Here is a 20807-nt window from a genome sequence, read left to right as displayed (position 1 = left end):
GGGAATTTTCTAAAGTAGATTTTTTCGTTTTTTGCGTTTTTCTCTGCTCCTGGCCCTCCTAGAGGAAAACGGGCCCGGATTTGGGATCACACCGTTCTTCGCCCATATCTTTGGAAATATCATATCTAGGGTAATTTGTTCGGCGGCATTGGATTCGTGAGATGATTTCCGATTTTACTAGGGGTCCGGGAATTGTCCACAGTCGATTTTTTGGTTTTTCGCGTTTTTCTCGGCTCCTGGGCCTCCTAGAGCCAAACGGGCCTGGATTTGGGATCACACCGTTCTTCGCCCATATCTTTGGAAATATCATAGCTAGGGCAATTTGGCTGGCGCCATTGGATTCGTGAGACGATTTCCGATTTTTCTAGGGGTCCGCGAATTGTCCACAGTCGATTTTTTCGTTTTTCGCATTTTTCTCGGCTCCTGGCCCTCCTAGAGCAAAACGGGCCCGGATTTGGGATCACACCGTTTTTCGTCCATTTCTTTGGAACTATCATAGCTAGGATAATTTGGCTGGCGCCATTGGAATCGTGAGACGATTTCCGATTTTTCTAGGGGTCCGCGAATTGCCCACAGTAGATTTTTTCGTTTTGCGAAAATCACACCGTTTTTTGACCATATCTTTGGGAATATCATAGCTAGGACAATTTGACTGGCCTCATTGGATTCGTGAGACGATTTCCGATTTTTCTAGGGGTCCGGGAATTTTCTAAAGTCGATTTTTTCGTTTTTCGCGTTTTTCTCGGCTCCTGGCCCTCCTAGAGCAGAACGGGCCCTCATTTGGGATCACAGCGTTTTTAGCCCATATCTTTGGAACTATAATATCTAGGGTAATTTGTTCGGCGGCATTGGATTCGTGAGATGATTTCCGATTTTACTAGGGGTCCGGGAATTGTCCATAGTCGATTTTTTGGTTTTTCGCGTTTTTCTCGGCTCCTGGGCCTCCTAGAGCCAAACGGGCCTGGATTTGGGATCGCACCGTTCTTCGCCCATATCTTTGGAAATATCATAGCTAGAACACTTTGGCTAGCGCCATTGGATTCGTGAGACGATTTCCTATTTTTCTAGGGGTCCGCGAATTGTCCACAGTCGATTTTTTCGTTTTTCGCCTTTTTCTCGGCTCCTGGCCCTCCTAGAGCAAAACGGGCCCGGATTTGGGATCACACCGTTTTTCGTCCATTTCTTTGGAACTATCATAGCTAGGATAATTTGGCTGGCGCCATTGGAATCGTGAGACGATTTCCGATTTTTCTAGGGTTCCGCGAATTGCCCACAGTAGATTTTTTCGTTTTGCGAAAATCACACCGTTTTTTGACCATATCTTTGGAAATATCATAGCTAGGACAATTTGACTGGCCTCATTGGATTCGTGAGACGATTTCCGATTTTTCTAGGGGTCCGGGAATTTTCTAAAGTCGATTTTTTCGTTTTTCGCGTTTTTCTCGGCTCCTGGCCCTCCTAGAGCAGAACGGGCCCTCATTTGGGATCACAGCGTTTTTAGCCCATATCTTTGGAAATATCATAGCTAGAACACTTTGGCTAGCGTCATTGGAATCGTGAGACGATTTCCGATTTTTCTAGGGGTCCGCGAATTGCCCACAGTACATTTTTTCGTTTTGCGCGTTTTTCTCGGCTCCTGGCCCTCCTAGAGCAAAACGGGCCCGGATTTGGGATCACACCGTTTTTCGTCCATTTCTTTGGAACTATAATATCTAGGGTAATTTGTTCGGCGGCATTGGATTCGTGAGATGATTTCCGATTTTTCTAGGGGTCCGGGAATTTTCTAAAGTCGATTTTTTGGTTTTTCGCGTTTTTCTCGGCTCCCGGGCCTCCTAGAGCAAAACGGGCCCGGATTTGGGATCACACGGTTTTTCGTCCCTATCTTTGGAAATATCACAGCTAGGACAATTTGGCTGGCCATTGGATTCGTGAGACGATTTCCGATTTTTCTAGGGGTCCGGGAATTTTCTAAAGTAGATTTTTTCGTTTTTTGCGTTTTTCTCTGCTCCTGGCCCTCCTAGAGGAAAACGGGCCCGGATTTGGGATCACACCGTTCTTCGCCCATATCTTTGGAAATATCATATCTAGGGTAATTTGTTCGGCGGCATTGGATTCGTGAGATGATTTCCGATTTTACTAGGGGTCCGGGAATTGTCCACAGTCGATTTTTTGGTTTTTCGCGTTTTTCTCGGCTCCTGGGCCTCCTAGAGCCAAACGGGCCTGGATTTGGGATCACACCGTTCTTCGCCCATATCTTTGGAAATATCATAGCTAGGGCAATTTGGCTGGCGCCATTGGATTCGTGAGACGATTTCCGATTTTTCTAGGGGTCCGCGAATTGTCCACAGTCGATTTTTTCGTTTTTCGCATTTTTCTCGGCTCCTGGCCCTCCTAGAGCAAAACGGGCCCGGATTTGGGATCACACCGTTTTTCGTCCATTTCTTTGGAACTATCATAGCTAGGATAATTTGGCTGGCGCCATTGGAATCGTGAGACGATTTCCGATTTTTCTAGGGGTCCGCGAATTGCCCACAGTAGATTTTTTCGTTTTGCGAAAATCACACCGTTTTTTGACCATATCTTTGGGAATATCATAGCTAGGACAATTTGACTGGCCTCATTGGATTCGTGAGACGATTTCCGATTTTTCTAGGGGTCCGGGAATTTTCTAAAGTCGATTTTTTCGTTTTTCGCGTTTTTCTCGGCTCCTGGCCCTCCTAGAGCAGAACGGGCCCTCATTTGGGATCACAGCGTTTTTAGCCCATATCTTTGGAACTATAATATCTAGGGTAATTTGTTCGGCGGCATTGGATTCGTGAGATGATTTCCGATTTTACTAGGGGTCCGGGAATTGTCCACAGTCGATTTTTTGGTTTTTCGCGTTTTTCTCGGCTCCTGGGCCTCCTAGAGCCAAACGGGCCTGGATTTGGGATCACACCGTTCTTCGCCCATATCTTTGGAAATATCATAGCTAGGGCAATTTGGCTGGCGCCATTGGATTCGTGAGACGATTTCCGATTTTTCTAGGGGTCCGCGAATTGTCCACAGTCGATTTTTTCGTTTTTCGCCTTTTTCTCGGCTCCTGGCCCTCCTAGAGCAAAACGGGCCCGGATTTGGGATCACACCGTTTTTCGTCCATTTCTTTGGAATTATCATAGCTAGGATAATTTGGCTGGCGCCATTGGAATCGTGAGACGATTTCCGATTTTTCTAGGGTTCCGCGAATTGCCCACAGTAGATTTTTTCGTTTTGCGAAAATCACACCGTTTTTTGACCATATCTTTGGAAATATCATAGCTAGGACAATTTGACTGGCCTCATTGGATTCGTGAGACGATTTCCGATTTTTCTAGGGGTCCGGGAATTTTCTAAAGTCGATTTTTTCGTTTTTCGCGTTTTTCTCGGCTCCTGGCCCTCCTAGAGCAGAACGGGCCCTCATTTGGGATCACAGCGTTTTTAGCCCATATCTTTGGAAATATCATAGCTAGAACACTTTGGCTAGCGTCATTGGAATCGTGAGACGATTTCCGATTTTTCTAGGGGTCCGCGAATTGCCCACAGTACATTTTTTCGTTTTGCGCGTTTTTCTCGGCTCCTGGCCCTCCTAGAGCAAAACGGGCCCGGATTTGGGATCACACCGTTTTTCGTCCATTTCTTTGGAACTATAATATCTAGGGTAATTTGTTCGGCGGCATTGGATTCGTGAGATGATTTCCGATTTTTCTAGGGGTCCGGGAATTTTCTAAAGTCGATTTTTTGGTTTTTCGCGTTTTTCTCGGCTCCCGGGCCTCCTAGAGCAAAACGGGCCCGGATTTGGGATCACACGGTTTTTCGTCCCTATCTTTGGAAATATCACAGCTAGGACAATTTGGCTGGCCATTGGATTCGTGAGACGATTTCCGATTTTTCTAGGGGTCCGGGAATTTTCTAAAGTCGATTTTTTCGTTTTTCGCGTTTTTCTGGGCTCCTATGCCTCCTAGGGCAAAAAGGGTCTGGATTTTGGAGCCCACCGTTTTACTTCCATATCTTTGGAAATATACTAGTCACCCGTCGAAGCGCATCAGTTCGATTCTTCGGCGCCTGCGCATTAGTCCGATTCCACTCCGCCTGCGCATCAGCCCAATGCCTCTGCGCGTGCTCGTCGGTTCGATTTCTCCGCACCTGCGCATCAGTCCGATTGCTCTCCGCCTGCGCATCAGTCCGACTCCTATGGCTCCTGCGCATCAGTCCGGTTCTTCTGCACATGCGCATCAGTGCGACTCCCCTGCGCCTGAGCGTCAGTCCGATCCTCCTGCTCCTGCGCATCAGTCCGAATCCTCTGCGCCTGCGCATCAGTCGGATTCTTCTGCGCATGCCCATCAGTTCGATTGCTCTCCGCCTGCACATCAGTCCAACTCCTATGGCTCCTAGAGCAAAAAAGGCCCGGATTTGGGATCACACCGTTTTCCGTCGATATCTTTGGAACTATAATATCTAGGGTAATTTGTTCGGCGCCATTGGATTCGCGAGACGATTTCCGATTTTTCTAGGGGTCCGGGAATTTTCTAAAGTCGATTTTTTCGTTTTTTGCGTTTTTCTCGGCTCCTGGCCCTCCTATAGCAAAACGCGGCCGGATTTGGGATCACACCGTTTTTAGCCCATATCTTTGGAAATATCATAGCTAGGGCGTTTTTGGCTGGCGCCCTTGGATTCGTGAGAGGATTTCCGATTTTTCTAGGGGTCCGGGAATTTTCTAAAGTCGATTTTTTCGATTTTCGCGTTTTTCTGGGCTCCTATGCCTCCTAGGACCAAACGGGCCCGGATTTGGGATCACACCGTTCTTCGCCCATAACTTTGGAAATATCATAGCTAGGGCAATTTGGCTGGCGCCATTGGATTCGTGAGACGATTTTCGATTTTTCTAGGGGTCCGCGAATTGTCCACAGTCGTTTTTTTCGTTTTTCGCATTTGTCTCGGCTCCTGGCCCTCCTAGAGCAAAACGGGCCCGGATTTGGGATCACACCGTTTTTCGTCCTTTTCTCTGGAACTATAATATCTAGGGTAATTTGTTAGGCGCCATTGGATTCGTGAGATGATTTCCGATTTTTCTAGGGGTCCGGGAATTTTCTAAAGTCGATTTTTTTCGTTTTTCGCGTTGTTCTCGGCTCCTGGGCCTCCTAGAGCGAAACGGGGCCGGATTTGGGATCACACCGTTTTTAGCCCCTATCTTTGGAAATATCATAGCTAGAACACTTTGGCTAGCGCCATTGGATTCGTGAGACGATTTCCTATTTTTCTAGGGGTCCGGGAATTTTCTAAAGTCGATTTTTTCGTTTTTCGCGTTTTTCTCGGCTCCTGGCCCTCCTAGAGCAAAACGGGCCCGGATTTGGGATCACACCGTTTTTCGTCCTTTTCTCTGGAACTATAATATCTAGGGTAATTTGTTCGGCGCCATTGGATTCGCGAGACGATTACCGATTTTTCTAGGGGTCCGGGAATTTTCTAAAGTCGATTTTTTCGTTTTTTGCGTTTTTCTCTGCTCCTGGCCCTCCTAGAGGAAAACGGGGCCGGATTTGGGATCACACCGTTTTTCGCCCATATCGTTGGAAATATCATAGCTAGGGCAATTTGGCTGGCGCCCTTGGATTCGTGAGAGGATTTCCGATGTTTCTAGGGGTCCGGGAATTTTCTAAAGTAGATTTTTTCGTTTTTTGCGTTTTTCTCTGCTCCTGGCCCTCCTAGAGGAAAACGGGCCCGGATTTGGGATCACACCGTTCTTCGCCCATATCTTTGGAAATATCATATCTAGGGTAATTTGTTCGGCGGCATTGGATTCGTGAGATGATTTCCGATTTTACTAGGGGTCCGGGAATTGTCCACAGTCGATTTTTTGGTTTTTCGCGTTTTTCTCGGCTCCTGGGCCTCCTAGAGCCAAACGGGCCTGGATTTGGGATCACACCGTTCTTCGCCCATATCTTTGGAAATATCATAGCTAGGGCAATTTGGCTGGCGCCATTGGATTCGTGAGACGATTTCCGATTTTTCTAGGGGTCCGCGAATTGTCCACAGTCGATTTTTTCGTTTTTCGCCTTTTTCTCGGCTCCTGGCCCTCCTAGAGCAAAACGGGCCCGGATTTGGGATCACACCGTTTTTCGTCCATTTCTTTGGAACTATCATAGCTAGGATAATTTGGCTGGCGCCATTGGAATCGTGAGACGATTTCCGATTTTTCTAGGGTTCCGCGAATTGCCCACAGTAGATTTTTTCGTTTTGCGAAAATCACACCGTTTTTTGACCATATCTTTGGAAATATCATAGCTAGGACAATTTGACTGGCCTCATTGGATTCGTGAGACGATTTCCGATTTTTCTAGGGGTCCGGGAATTTTCTAAAGTCGATTTTTTCGTTTTTCGCGTTTTTCTCGGCTCCTGGCCCTCCTAGAGCAGAACGGGCCCTCATTTGGGATCACAGCGTTTTTAGCCCATATCTTTGGAAATATCATAGCTAGAACACTTTGGCTAGCGTCATTGGAATCGTGAGACGATTTCCGATTTTTCTAGGGGTCCGCGAATTGCCCACAGTACATTTTTTCGTTTTGCGCGTTTTTCTCGGCTCCTGGCCCTCCTAGAGCAAAACGGGCCCGGATTTGGGATCACACCGTTTTTCGTCCATTTCTTTGGAACTATAATATCTAGGGTAATTTGTTCGGCGGCATTGGATTCGTGAGATGATTTCCGATTTTTCTAGGGGTCCGGGAATTTTCTAAAGTCGATTTTTTGGTTTTTCGCGTTTTTCTCGGCTCCCGGGCCTCCTAGAGCAAAACGGGCCCGGATTTGGGATCACACGGTTTTTCGTCCCTATCTTTGGAAATATCACAGCTAGGACAATTTGGCTGGCCATTGGATTCGTGAGACGATTTCCGATTTTTCTAGGGGTCCGGGAATTTTCTAAAGTCGATTTTTTCGTTTTTCGCGTTTTTCTGGGCTCCTATGCCTCCTAGGGCAAAAAGGGTCTGGATTTTGGAGCCCACCGTTTTACTTCCATATCTTTGGAAATATACTAGTCACCCGTCGAAGCGCATCAGTTCGATTCTTCGGCGCCTGCGCATTAGTCCGATTCCACTCCGCCTGCGCATCAGCCCAATGCCTCTGCGCGTGCTCGTCGGTTCGATTTCTCCGCACCTGCGCATCAGTCCGATTGCTCTCCGCCTGCGCATCAGTCCGACTCCTATGGCTCCTGCGCATCAGTCCGGTTCTTCTGCACATGCGCATCAGTGCGACTCCCCTGCGCCTGAGCGTCAGTCCGATCCTCCTGCTCCTGCGCATCAGTCCGAATCCTCTGCGCCTGCGCATCAGTCGGATTCTTCTGCGCATGCCCATCAGTTCGATTGCTCTCCGCCTGCACATCAGTCCAACTCCTATGGCTCCTAGAGCAAAAAAGGCCCGGATTTGGGATCACACCGTTTTCCGTCGATATCTTTGGAACTATAATATCTAGGGTAATTTGTTCGGCGCCATTGGATTCGCGAGACGATTTCCGATTTTTCTAGGGGTCCGGGAATTTTCTAAAGTCGATTTTTTCGTTTTTTGCGTTTTTCTCGGCTCCTGGCCCTCCTATAGCAAAACGCGGCCGGATTTGGGATCACACCGTTTTTAGCCCATATCTTTGGAAATATCATAGCTAGGGCGTTTTTGGCTGGCGCCCTTGGATTCGTGAGAGGATTTCCGATTTTTCTAGGGGTCCGGGAATTTTCTAAAGTCGATTTTTTCGATTTTCGCGTTTTTCTGGGCTCCTATGCCTCCTAGGACCAAACGGGCCCGGATTTGGGATCACACCGTTCTTCGCCCATAACTTTGGAAATATCATAGCTAGGGCAATTTGGCTGGCGCCCTTGGATTCGTGAGAGGATTTCCGATGTTTCTAGGGGTCCGGGAATTTTCTAAAGTAGATTTTTTCGTTTTTTGCGTTTTTCTCTGCTCCTGGCCCTCCTAGAGGAAAACGGGCCCGGATTTGGGATCACACCGTTCTTCGCCCAAATCTTTGGAAATATCATATCTAGGGTAATTTGTTCGGCGGCATTGGATTCGTGAGATGATTTCCGATTTTACTAGGGGTCCGGGAATTGTCCACAGTCGATTTTTTGGTTTTTCGCGTTTTTCTCGGCTCCTGGGCCTCCTAGAGCCAAACGGGCCTGGATTTGGGATCACACCGTTCTTCGCCCATATCTTTGGAAATATCATAGCTAGGGCAATTTGGCTGGCGCCATTGGATTCGTGAGACGATTTCCGATTTTTCTAGGGGTCCGCGAATTGTCCACAGTCGATTTTTTCGTTTTTCGCATTTTTCTCGGCTCCTGGCCCTCCTAGAGCAAAACGGGCCCGGATTTGGGATCACACCGTTTTTCGTCCATTTCTTTGGAACTATCATAGCTAGGATAATTTGGCTGGCGCCATTGGAATCGTGAGACGATTTCCGATTTTTCTAGGGGTCCGCGAATTGCCCACAGTTGATTTTTTCGTTTTGCGAAAATCACACCGTTTTTTGACCATATCTTTGGAAATATCATAGCTAGGACAATTTGACTGGCCTCATTGGATTCGTGAGACGATTTCCGATTTTTCTAGGGGTCCGGGAATTTTCTAAAGTCGATTTTTTCGTTTTTCGCGTTTTTCTCGGCTCCTGGCCCTCCTAGAGCAGAACGGGCCCTCATTTGGGATCACAGCGTTTTTAGCCCATATCTTTGGAAATATCATAGCTAGAACACTTTGGCTAGCGTCATTGGAATCGTGAGACGATTTCCGATTTTTCTAGGGGTCCGCGAATTGCCCACAGTACATTTTTTCGTTTTGCGCGTTTTTCTCGGCTCCTGGCCCTCCTAGAGCAAAACGGGCCCGGATTTGGGATCACACCGTTCTTCGCCCATATCTTTGGAAATATCATAGCTAGGGCAATTTGGCTGGCGCCATTGGATTCGCAATACGATTTCCGATTTTTCTAGGGGTCCGGGAATTTTCTAAAGTCGATTTTTTGGTTTTTCGCGTTTTTCTCGGCTCTTGGGCCTCCTAGAGCAAAACGGGCCCGGATTTAGGATCACACCGTTTTTCGTCCATTTCTTGGGAACTATAATATCTAGGGTAATTTGTTCGGCGGCATTGGATTCGTGAGATGATTTCCGATTTTTCTAGGGGTCCGTGAATTGCCCACAGTACATTTTTTCGTTTTGCGCGTTTTTCTCGGCTCCTGGCCCTCCTAGAGCAAAACGGGCCCGGATTTGGGATCACACCGTTTTTCGTCCATTTCTTTGGAACTATAATATCTAGGGTAATTTGTTCGGCGGCATTGGATTCGTGAGATGATTTCCGATTTTTCTAGGGGTCCGGGAATTTTCTAAAGTCGATTTTTTGGTTTTTCGCGTTTTTCTCGGCTCCCGGGCCTCCTAGAGCAAAACGGGCCCGGATTTGGGATCACACGGTTTTTCGTCCCTATCTTTGGAAATATCACAGCTAGGACAATTTGGCTGGCCATTGGATTCGTGAGACGATTTCCGATTTTTCTAGGGGTCCGGGAATTTTCTAAAGTCGATTTTTTCGTTTTTCGCGTTTTTCTGGGCTCCTATGCCTCCTAGGGCAAAAAGGGTCTGGATTTTGGAGCCCACCGTTTTACTTCCATATCTTTGGAAATATACTAGTCACCCGTCGAAGCGCATCAGTTCGATTCTTCGGCGCCTGCGCATTAGTCCGATTCCACTCCGCCTGCGCATCAGCCCAATGCCTCTGCGCGTGCTCGTCGGTTCGATTTCTCCGCACCTGCGCATCAGTCCGATTGCTCTCCGCCTGCGCATCAGTCCGACTCCTATGGCTCCTGCGCATCAGTCCGGTTCTTCTGCACATGCGCATCAGTGCGACTCCCCTGCGCCTGAGCGTCAGTCCGATCCTCCTGCTCCTGCGCATCAGTCCGAATCCTCTGCGCCTGCGCATCAGTCGGATTCTTCTGCGCATGCCCATCAGTTCGATTGCTCTCCGCCTGCACATCAGTCCAACTCCTATGGCTCCTAGAGCAAAAAAGGCCCGGATTTGGGATCACACCGTTTTCCGTCGATATCTTTGGAACTATAATATCTAGGGTAATTTGTTCGGCGCCATTGGATTCTCGAGACGATTTCCGATTTTTCTAGGGGTCCGGGAATTTTCTAAAGTCGATTTTTTCGTTTTTTGCGTTTTTCTCGGCTCCTGGCCCTCCTATAGCAAAACGCGGCCGGATTTGGGATCACACCGTTTTTAGCCCATATCTTTGGAAATATCATAGCTAGGGCGTTTTTGGCTGGCGCCCTTGGATTCGTGAGAGGATTTCCGATTTTTCTAGGGGTCCGGGAATTTTCTAAAGTCGATTTTTTCGATTTTCGCGTTTTTCTGGGCTCCTATGCCTCCTAGGACCAAACGGGCCCGGATTTGGGATCACACCGTTCTTCGCCCATAACTTTGGAAATATCATAGCTAGGGCAATTTGGCTGGCGCCCTTGGATTCGTGAGAGGATTTCCGATGTTTCTAGGGGTCCGGGAATTTTCTAAAGTAGATTTTTTCGTTTTTTGCGTTTTTCTCTGCTCCTGGCCCTCCTAGAGGAAAACGGGCCCGGATTTGGGATCACACCGTTCTTCGCCCAAATCTTTGGAAATATCATATCTAGGGTAATTTGTTCGGCGGCATTGGATTCGTGAGATGATTTCCGATTTTACTAGGGGTCCGGGAATTGTCCACAGTCGATTTTTTGGTTTTTCGCGTTTTTCTCGGCTCCTGGGCCTCCTAGAGCCAAACGGGCCTGGATTTGGGATCACACCGTTCTTCGCCCATATCTTTGGAAATATCATAGCTAGGGCAATTTGGCTGGCGCCATTGGATTCGTGAGACGATTTCCGATTTTTCTAGGGGTCCGCGAATTGTCCACAGTCGATTTTTTCGTTTTTCGCATTTTTCTCGGCTCCTGGCCCTCCTAGAGCAAAACGGGCCCGGATTTGGGATCACACCGTTTTTCGTCCATTTCTTTGGAACTATCATAGCTAGGATAATTTGGCTGGCGCCATTGGAATCGTGAGACGATTTCCGATTTTTCTAGGGGTCCGCGAATTGCCCACAGTAGATTTTTTCGTTTTGCGAAAATCACACCGTTTTTTGACCATATCTTTGGAAATATCATAGCTAGGACAATTTGACTGGCCTCATTGGATTCGTGAGACGATTTCCGATTTTTCTAGGGGTCCGGGAATTTTCTAAAGTCGATTTTTTCGTTTTTCGCGTTTTTCTCGGCTCCTGGCCCTCCTAGAGCAGAACGGGCCCTCATTTGGGATCACAGCGTTTTTAGCCCATATCTTTGGAAATATCATAGCTAGAACACTTTGGCTAGCGTCATTGGAATCGTGAGACGATTTCCGATTTTTCTAGGGGTCCGCGAATTGCCCACAGTACATTTTTTCGTTTTGCGCGTTTTTCTCGGCTCCTGGCCCTCCTAGAGCAAAACGGGCCCGGATTTGGGATCACACCGTTCTTCGCCCATATCTTTGGAAATATCATAGCTAGGGCAATTTGGCTGGCGCCATTGGATTCGCAATACGATTTCCGATTTTTCTAGGGGTCCGGGAATTTTCTAAAGTCGATTTTTTGGTTTTTCGCGTTTTTCTCGGCTCTTGGGCCTCCTAGAGCAAAACGGGCCCGGATTTAGGATCACACCGTTTTTCGTCCATTTCTTGGGAACTATAATATCTAGGGTAATTTGTTCGGCGGCATTGGATTCGTGAGATGATTTCCGATTTTTCTAGGGGTCCGCGAATTGCCCACAGTACATTTTTTCGTTTTGCGCGTTTTTCTCGGCTCCTGGCCCTCCTAGAGCAAAACGGGCCCGGATTTGGGATCACACCGTTTTTCGTCCATTTCTTTGGAACTATAATATCTAGGGTAATTTGTTCGGCGGCATTGGATTCGTGAGATGATTTCCGATTTTTCTAGGGGTCCGGGAATTTTCTAAAGTCGATTTTTTCGTTTTTCGCGTTTTTCTGGGCTCCTATGCCTCCTAGGGCAAAAAGGGTCTGGATTTTGGAGCCCACCGTTTTACTTCCATATCTTTGGAAATATACTAGTCACCCGTCGAAGCGCATCAGTTCGATTCTTCGGCGCCTGCGCATTAGTCCGATTCCACTCCGCCTGCGCATCAGCCCAATGCCTCTGCGCGTGCTCGTCGGTTCGATTTCTCCGCACCTGCGCATCAGTCCGATTGCTCTCCGCCTGCGCATCAGTCCGACTCCTATGGCTCCTGCGCATCAGTCCGGTTCTTCTGCACATGCGCATCAGTGCGACTCCCCTGCGCCTGAGCGTCAGTCCGATCCTCCTGCTCCTGCGCATCAGTCCGAATCCTCTGCGCCTGCGCATCAGTCGGATTCTTCTGCGCATGCCCATCAGTTCGATTGCTCTCCGCCTGCACATCAGTCCAACTCCTATGGCTCCTAGAGCAAAAAAGGCCCGGATTTGGGATCACACCGTTTTCCGTCGATATCTTTGGAACTATAATATCTAGGGTAATTTGTTCGGCGCCATTGGATTCTCGAGACGATTTCCGATTTTTCTAGGGGTCCGGGAATTTTCTAAAGTCGATTTTTTCGTTTTTTGCGTTTTTCTCGGCTCCTGGCCCTCCTATAGCAAAACGCGGCCGGATTTGGGATCACACCGTTTTTAGCCCATATCTTTGGAAATATCATAGCTAGGGCGTTTTTGGCTGGCGCCCTTGGATTCGTGAGAGGATTTCCGATTTTTCTAGGGGTCCGGGAATTTTCTAAAGTCGATTTTTTCGATTTTCGCGTTTTTCTGGGCTCCTATGCCTCCTAGGACCAAACGGGCCCGGATTTGGGATCACACCGTTCTTCGCCCATAACTTTGGAAATATCATAGCTAGGGCAATTTGGCTGGCGCCCTTGGATTCGTGAGAGGATTTCCGATGTTTCTAGGGGTCCGGGAATTTTCTAAAGTAGATTTTTTCGTTTTTTGCGTTTTTCTCTGCTCCTGGCCCTCCTAGAGGAAAACGGGCCCGGATTTGGGATCACACCGTTCTTCGCCCAAATCTTTGGAAATATCATATCTAGGGTAATTTGTTCGGCGGCATTGGATTCGTGAGATGATTTCCGATTTTACTAGGGGTCCGGGAATTGTCCACAGTCGATTTTTTGGTTTTTCGCGTTTTTCTCGGCTCCTGGGCCTCCTAGAGCCAAACGGGCCTGGATTTGGGATCACACCGTTCTTCGCCCATATCTTTGGAAATATCATAGCTAGGGCAATTTGGCTGGCGCCATTGGATTCGTGAGACGATTTCCGATTTTTCTAGGGGTCCGCGAATTGTCCACAGTCGATTTTTTCGTTTTTCGCATTTTTCTCGGCTCTTGGGCCTCCTAGAGCAAAACGGGCCCGGATTTAGGATCACACCGTTTTTCGTCCATTTCTTGGGAACTATAATATCTAGGGTAATTTGTTCGGCGGCATTGGATTCGTGAGATGATTTCCGATTTTTCTAGGGGTCCGCGAATTGCCCACAGTACATTTTTTCGTTTTGCGCGTTTTTCTCGGCTCCTGGCCCTCCTAGAGCAAAACGGGCCCGGATTTGGGATCACACCGTTTTTCGTCCATTTCTTTGGAACTATAATATCTAGGGTAATTTGTTCGGCGGCATTGGATTCGTGAGATGATTTCCGATTTTTCTAGGGGTCCGGGAATTTTCTAAAGTCGATTTTTTGGTTTTTCGCGTTTTTCTCGGCTCCCGGGCCTCCTAGAGCAAAACGGGCCCGGATTTGGGATCACACGGTTTTTCGTCCCTATCTTTGGAAATATCACAGCTAGGACAATTTGGCTGGCCATTGGATTCGTGAGACGATTTCCGATTTTTCTAGGGGTCCGGGAATTTTCTAAAGTCGATTTTTTCGTTTTTCGCGTTTTTCTGGGCTCCTATGCCTCCTAGGGCAAAAAGGGTCTGGATTTTGGAGCCCACCGTTTTACTTCCATATCTTTGGAAATATACTAGTCACCCGTCGAAGCGCATCAGTTCGATTCTTCGGCGCCTGCGCATTAGTCCGATTCCACTCCGCCTGCGCATCAGCCCAATGCCTCTGCGCGTGCTCGTCGGTTCGATTTCTCCGCACCTGCGCATCAGTCCGATTGCTCTCCGCCTGCGCATCAGTCCGACTCCTATGGCTCCTGCGCATCAGTCCGGTTCTTCTGCACATGCGCATCAGTGCGACTCCCCTGCGCCTGAGCGTCAGTCCGATCCTCCTGCTCCTGCGCATCAGTCCGAATCCTCTGCGCCTGCGCATCAGTCGGATTCTTCTGCGCATGCCCATCAGTTCGATTGCTCTCCGCCTGCACATCAGTCCAACTCCTATGGCTCCTAGAGCAAAAAAGGCCCGGATTTGGGATCACACCGTTTTCCGTCGATATCTTTGGAACTATAATGTCTAGGGTAATTTGTTCGGCGCCATTGGATTCGCGAGACGATTTCCGATTTTTCTAGGGGTCCGGGAATTTTCTAAAGTCGATTTTTTCGTTTTTTGCGTTTTTCTCGGCTCCTGGCCCTCCTATAGCAAAACGCGGCCGGATTTGGGATCACACCGTTTTTAGCCCATATCTTTGGAAATATCATAGCTAGGGCGTTTTTGGCTGGCGCCCTTGGATTCGTGAGAGGATTTCCGATTTTTCTAGGGGTCCGGGAATTTTCTAAAGTCGATTTTTTCGTTTTTTGCGTTTTTCTCTGCTCCTGGCCCTCCTAGAGGAAAACGGGCCCGGATTTGGGATCACACCGTTCTTCGCCCATATCTTTGGAAATATCATATCTAGGGTAATTTGTACGGCGGCATTGGATTCGTGAGATGATTTCCGATTTTACTAGGGGTCCGGGAATTGTCCACAGTCGATTTTTTGGTTTTTCGCGTTTTTCTCGGCTCCTGGGCCTCCTAGAGCCAAACGGGCCTGGATTTGGGATCACACCGTTCTTCGCCCATATCTTTGGAAATATCATAGCTAGGGCAATTTGGCTGGCGCCATTGGATTCGTGAGACGATTTCCGATTTTTCTAGGGGTCCGCGAATTGTCCACAGTCGATTTTTTCGTTTTTCGCATTTTTCTCGGCTCCTGGCCCTCCTAGAGCAAAACGGGCCCGGATTTGGGATCACACCGTTTTTCGTCCATTTCTTTGGAACTATCATAGCTAGGATAATTTGGCTGGCGCCATTGGAATCGTGAGACGATTTCCGATTTTTCTAGGGGTCCGCGAATTGCCCACAGTAGATTTTTTCGTTTTGCGAAAATCACACCGTTTTTTGACCATATCTTTGGAAATATCATAGCTAGGACAATTTGACTGGCCTCATTGGATTCGTGAGACGATTTCCGATTTTTCTAGGGGTCCGGGAATTTTCTAAAGTCGATTTTTTCGTTTTTCGCGTTTTTCTCGGCTCCTGGCCCTCCTAGAGCAGAACGGGCCCTCATTTGGGATCACAGCGTTTTTAGCCCATATCTTTGGAAATATCATAGCTAGAACACTTTGGCTAGCGTCATTGGAATCGTGAGACGATTTCCGATTTTTCTAGGGGTCCGCGGATTGCCCACAGTACATTTTTTCGTTTTGCGCGTTTTTCTCGGCTCCTGGCCCTCCTAGAGCAAAACGGGCCCGGATTTGGGATCACACCGTTTTTCGTCCATTTCTTTGGAACTATAATATCTAGGGTAATTTGTTCGGCGGCATTGGATTCGTGAGATGATTTCCGATTTTTCTAGGGGTTCGGGAATTGTCCACAGTCGATTTTTTCGTTTTTCGCATTTTTCTCGGCTCCTGGCCCTCCTAGAAGAAACCGGGCCCGGATTTGGGATCACACCGTTTTTTGTCCATATCTTTGGAAATATCATAGCTAGGATAATTTGGCTGGCGCCATTGGATTCGCGAGACGATTACCGATTTTTCTAGGGGTCCGGGAATTTTCTAAAGTCGATTTTTTCGATTTTCGCGTTTTTCTCGGCTCCTGGGCCTCCTAGAGCAAAACGGACCCGGATTTGGGATCACACCGTTTTTTGACCATATCTTTGAAAATATCATAGCTAGGACAATTTGACTGGCCTCATTGGATTCGTGAGACGATTTCCGATTTTTCTAGGGGTCCGGGACTTTTCTAAAGTCGATTCTTTCGTTTTTCGCGTTTTTCTCGGCTCCTGGGCCTCCGAGAGCAAAATGGGCCCGGATTTGGGATCACACCGTTTTTCGTTCATATCTTTGGAAATATCATAGCTAGGACAATTTGGCTGCCGCCATTGGATTCGTGAGACGATTTCCGATTTTTCTAGGGGTCCGGGAATTTTCTAAAGTCGATTTTTTCGTTTTTTGCGTTTTTCTCTGCTCCTGGGCGTCCTAGAGCAAAACGGGCCCGGATTTGAGATCACACCGTTTTTCGTCCATATCTTTGGAAATATCATAGCTAGAACACTTTGGCTAGCGCCATTGGATTCGTGAGACGATTTCCTATTTTTCTTGGGGTCCGGGAATTTTCTAAAGTCGATTTTTTCGTTTTTCGCGTTTTTCTCGGCTCCTGGGCCTCCTAGAGCAAAACGGGCCCGGATTTGGGATCACACCGTTTTTCGTCCATATCTTTGGAAATATCATAGCTAGGGCTATTTGGCTGGCGCCATTGGATTCGTGAGACGATTTCCGATTTTTCTATGGGTCCGGGAATTTTCTAAAGTCGATTTTTTCGATTTTCGCGTTTTTCTGGGCTCCTATGCCTCCTAGGGCCAAACGGGCCCGGATTTGGGATCACACCGTTCTTCGCCCATAACTTTGGAAATATCATAGCTAGGGCAATTTGGCTGGCGCCCTTGGATTCGTGAGAGGATTTCCGATGTTTCTAGGGGTCCGGGAATTTTCTAAAGTAGATTTTTTCGTTTTTTGCGTTTTTCTCTGCTCCTGGCCCTCCTAGAGGAAAACGGGCCCGGATTTGGGATCACACCGTTCTTCGCCCATATCTTTGGAAATATCATATCTAGGGTAATTTGTTCGGCGGCATTGGATTCGTGAGATGATTTCCGATTTTACTAGGGGTCCGGGAATTTTCTAAAGTCGATTTTTTGGTTTTTCGCGTTTTTCTCGGCTCCTGGGCCTCCTAGAGCAAAACGGGCCCGGATTTGAGATCACACCGTTTTTCGTCCATATCTTTGGAAATATCATAGCTAGGACAATTTGGCTGGCACCATTGGATTCGTGAGACGATTTCCGATTTTTCTAGGGGTCCGGGAATTTTCTAAAGTCGATTTTTTCGTTTTTCGAGTTTTTCTCGGCTCCCGGGCCTCCTAGAGCAAAACGGGCCCGGATTTGGGATCACACGGTTTTTCGTCCCTATCTTTGGAAATATCACAGCTAGGACAATTTGGCTGGCGCCATTGGATTCGCAATACGATTTCCGATTTTTCTAGGGGTCCGGGAATTTTCTAAAGTCGATTTTTTCGTTTTTCGCGTTTTTCTGGGCTCCTATGCCTCCTAGGGCCAAACGGGCCCGGATTTGGGATCACACCGTTCTTCGCCCATAACTTTGGAAATATCATAGCTAGGGCAATTTGGCTGGCGCCCTTGGATTCGTGAGAGGATTTCCGATTTTTCTAGGGGTCCGGGAATTTTCTAAAGTCGATTTTTTCGATTTTCGCGTTTTTCTCGGCTCCTGGGCCTCCTAGAGCAAAACGGACCCGGATTTGGGATCACACCGTTTTTTGACCATATCTTTGGAAATATCATAGCTAGGACAATTTGACTGGCCTCATTGGATTCGTGAGACGATTTCCGATTTTTCTAGGGGTCCGGGAATTTTCTAAAGTCGATTTTTTCGTTTTTCGCGTTTTTCTCGGCTCCTGGCCCTCCTAGAGCAGAACGGGCCCTCATTTGGGATCACAGCGTTTTTAGCCCATATCTTTGGAAATATCATAGCTAGAACACTTTGGCTAGCGTCATTGGAATCGTGAGACGATTTCCGATTTTTCTAGGGGTCCGCGAATTGCCCACAGTACATTTTTTCGTTTTGCGCGTTTTTCTCGGCTCCTGGCCCTCCTAGAGCAAAACGGGCCCGGATTTGGGATCACACCGTTTTTCGTCCATTTCTTTGGAACTATAATATCTAGGGCAATTTGTTCGGCGGCATTGGATTCGTGAGATGATTTCTGATTTTTCTAGGGGTCCGGGAATTGTCCACAGTCGATTTTTTCGTTTTTCGCATTTTTCTCGGCTCCTGGCCCTCCTAGAAGAAACCGGGCCCGGATTTGGGATCACACCGTTTTTTGTCCATATCTTTGGAAATATCATAGCTAGGATAATTTGGCTGGCGCCATTGGATTCGCTAGACGATTACCGATTTTTCTAGGGGTCCGGGAATTTTCTAAAGTCGATTTTTTCGATTTTCGCGTTTTTCTCGGCTCCTGGGCCTCCTAGAGCAAAACGGACCCGGATTTGGGATCACACCGTTTTTTGACCATATCTTTGGAAATATCATAGCTAGGACAATTTGACTGGCCTCATTGGATTCGTGAGACGATTTCCGATTTTTCTAGGGGTCCGGGACTTTTCTAAAGTCGATTCTTTCGTATTTCGCGTTTTTCTCGGCTCCTGGGCCTCCTAGAGCCCTACGGGCCCGGATTTGGGATCACACCGTTCTTCGCCCATAACTTTGGAAATATCATAGCTAGGGCAATTTGGCTGGCGCCATTGGATTCGTGAGACGATTTCCGATTTTTCTAGGGGTCCGCGAATTTTCCACAGTCGTTTTTTTCGTTTTTCGGCTCCTGGGCCTCTTAGAGCAAAACGGGCCCTGATTTGGGATCACACCGTTTTTAGCCCATATCTTTGGAAATATCATAGCGAGAACACTTTGGCTACCGCCATTGGATTCGTGAGACGATTTCCGATTTTTCTAGGGGTCCGGGAATTTTCTAAAGTCGATTTTTTCGTTTTTCGCGTTTTTCTCGGCTCCTGGGCCTCCTAGAGCAAAACGGGCCCGGATTTGGGATCACACCGTTTTTCGTCCATATCTTTGGAAATATCATAGCTAGGACAATTTGGCTGGCGCCCTTGGATTCGTGAGAGGATTTCCGATGTTTCTAGGGGTCCGGGAATTTTCTAAAGTAGATTTTTTCGTTTTTTGCGTTTTTCTCTGCTCCTGGCCCTCCTAGAGGAAAACGGGCCCGGATTTGGGATCACACCGTTCTTCGCCCATATCTTTGGAAATATCATATCTAGGGTAATTTGTTCGGCGGCATTGGATTCGTGAGATGATTTCCGATTTTACTAGGGGTCCGGGAATTGTCCACAGTCGATTTTTTGGTTTTTCGCGTTTTTCTCGGCTCCTGGGCCTCCTAGAGCCAAACGGGCCTGGATTTGGGATCACACCGTTCTTCGCCCATATCTTTGGAAATATCATAGCTAGGGCAATTTGGCTGGCGCCATTGGATTCGTGAGACGATTTCCGATTTTTCTAGGGGTCCGCGAATTGTCCACAGTCGATTTTTTCGTTTTTCGCATTTTTCTCGGCTCCTGGCCCTCCTAGAGCAAAACGGGCCCGGATTTGGGATCACACCGTTTTTCGTCCATTTCTTTGGAACTATGATAGCTAGGATAATTTGGCTGGCGCCATTGGAATCGTGAGACGATTTCCGATTTTTCTAGGGGTCCGCGAATTGCCCACAGTAGATTTTTTCGTTTTGCGAAAATCACACCGTTTTTTGAGCATATCTTTGGAAATATCATAGCTAGGACAATTTGACTGGCCTCATTGGATTCGTGAGACGATTTCCGATTTTTCTAGGGGTCCGGGAATTTTCTAAAGTCGATTTTTTCGTTTTTCGCGTTTTTCTCGGCTCCTGGGCCTCCTAGAGCAAAACGGGCCCGGATTTGAGATCACACCGTTTTTCGTCCATATCTTTGGAAATATCATAGCTAGGACAATTTGGCTGGCGCCATTGGATTCGTGAGACGATTTCCGATTTTTCTATGGGTCCGGGAATTTTCTAAAGTCGATTTTTTCGATTTTCGCGTTTTTCTGGGCTCCTATGCTTCCTAGGGCCAAACGGGCCCGGATTTGGGATCACACCGTTCTTCGCCCATAACTTTGGAAATATCATAGCTAGGGCAATTTGGCTGGCGCCATTGGATTCGCGAGACGATTACCGATTTTTCTAGGGGTCCGGGAATTTTCTAAAGTCGATTTTTTCGATTTTCGCGTTTTTCTCGGCTCCTGGCCCTCCTAGAGCAAAACGGGCCCGGATTTGGGATCACACGGTTTTTCGTCCCTATCTTTGGAAATATCATAGCTAGGGCAATTTGGCTGGCGCCATTGGATTCGTGAGACGATTTCCGATTTTTCTAGGGGTCCGCGAATTGTCCACAGTCGATTTTTTCGTTTTTCGCATTTTTCTCGGCTCCTGGCTCTCCTAGAGCAAAACGGGCCCGGATTTGGGATCACACCGTTTTTCGTCCATTTCTTTGGAACTATCATAGCTAGGATAATTTGGCTGGCGCCATTGGAATCGTGAGACGATTTCCGATTTTTCTAGGGGTCCGCGAATTGCCCACAGTAGATTTTTTCGTTTTGCGAAAATCACACCGTTTTTTGACCATATCTTTGGAAATATCATAGCTAGGACAATTTGACTGGCCTCATTGGATTCGTGAGACGATTTCCGATTTTTCTAGGGGTCCGGGAATTTTCTAAAGTCGATTTTTTCGTTTTTCGCGTTTTTCTCGGCTCCTGGCCCTCCTAGAGCAGAACGGGCCCTC

The sequence above is a fragment of the Diachasmimorpha longicaudata genome, chromosome 1 (assembly GCF_034640455.1).
Source record: "Diachasmimorpha longicaudata isolate KC_UGA_2023 chromosome 1, iyDiaLong2, whole genome shotgun sequence".
Lineage (NCBI taxonomy): Eukaryota > Metazoa > Arthropoda > Insecta > Hymenoptera > Braconidae > Diachasmimorpha > Diachasmimorpha longicaudata.
This window is presented reverse-complemented; position numbering follows the sequence as displayed.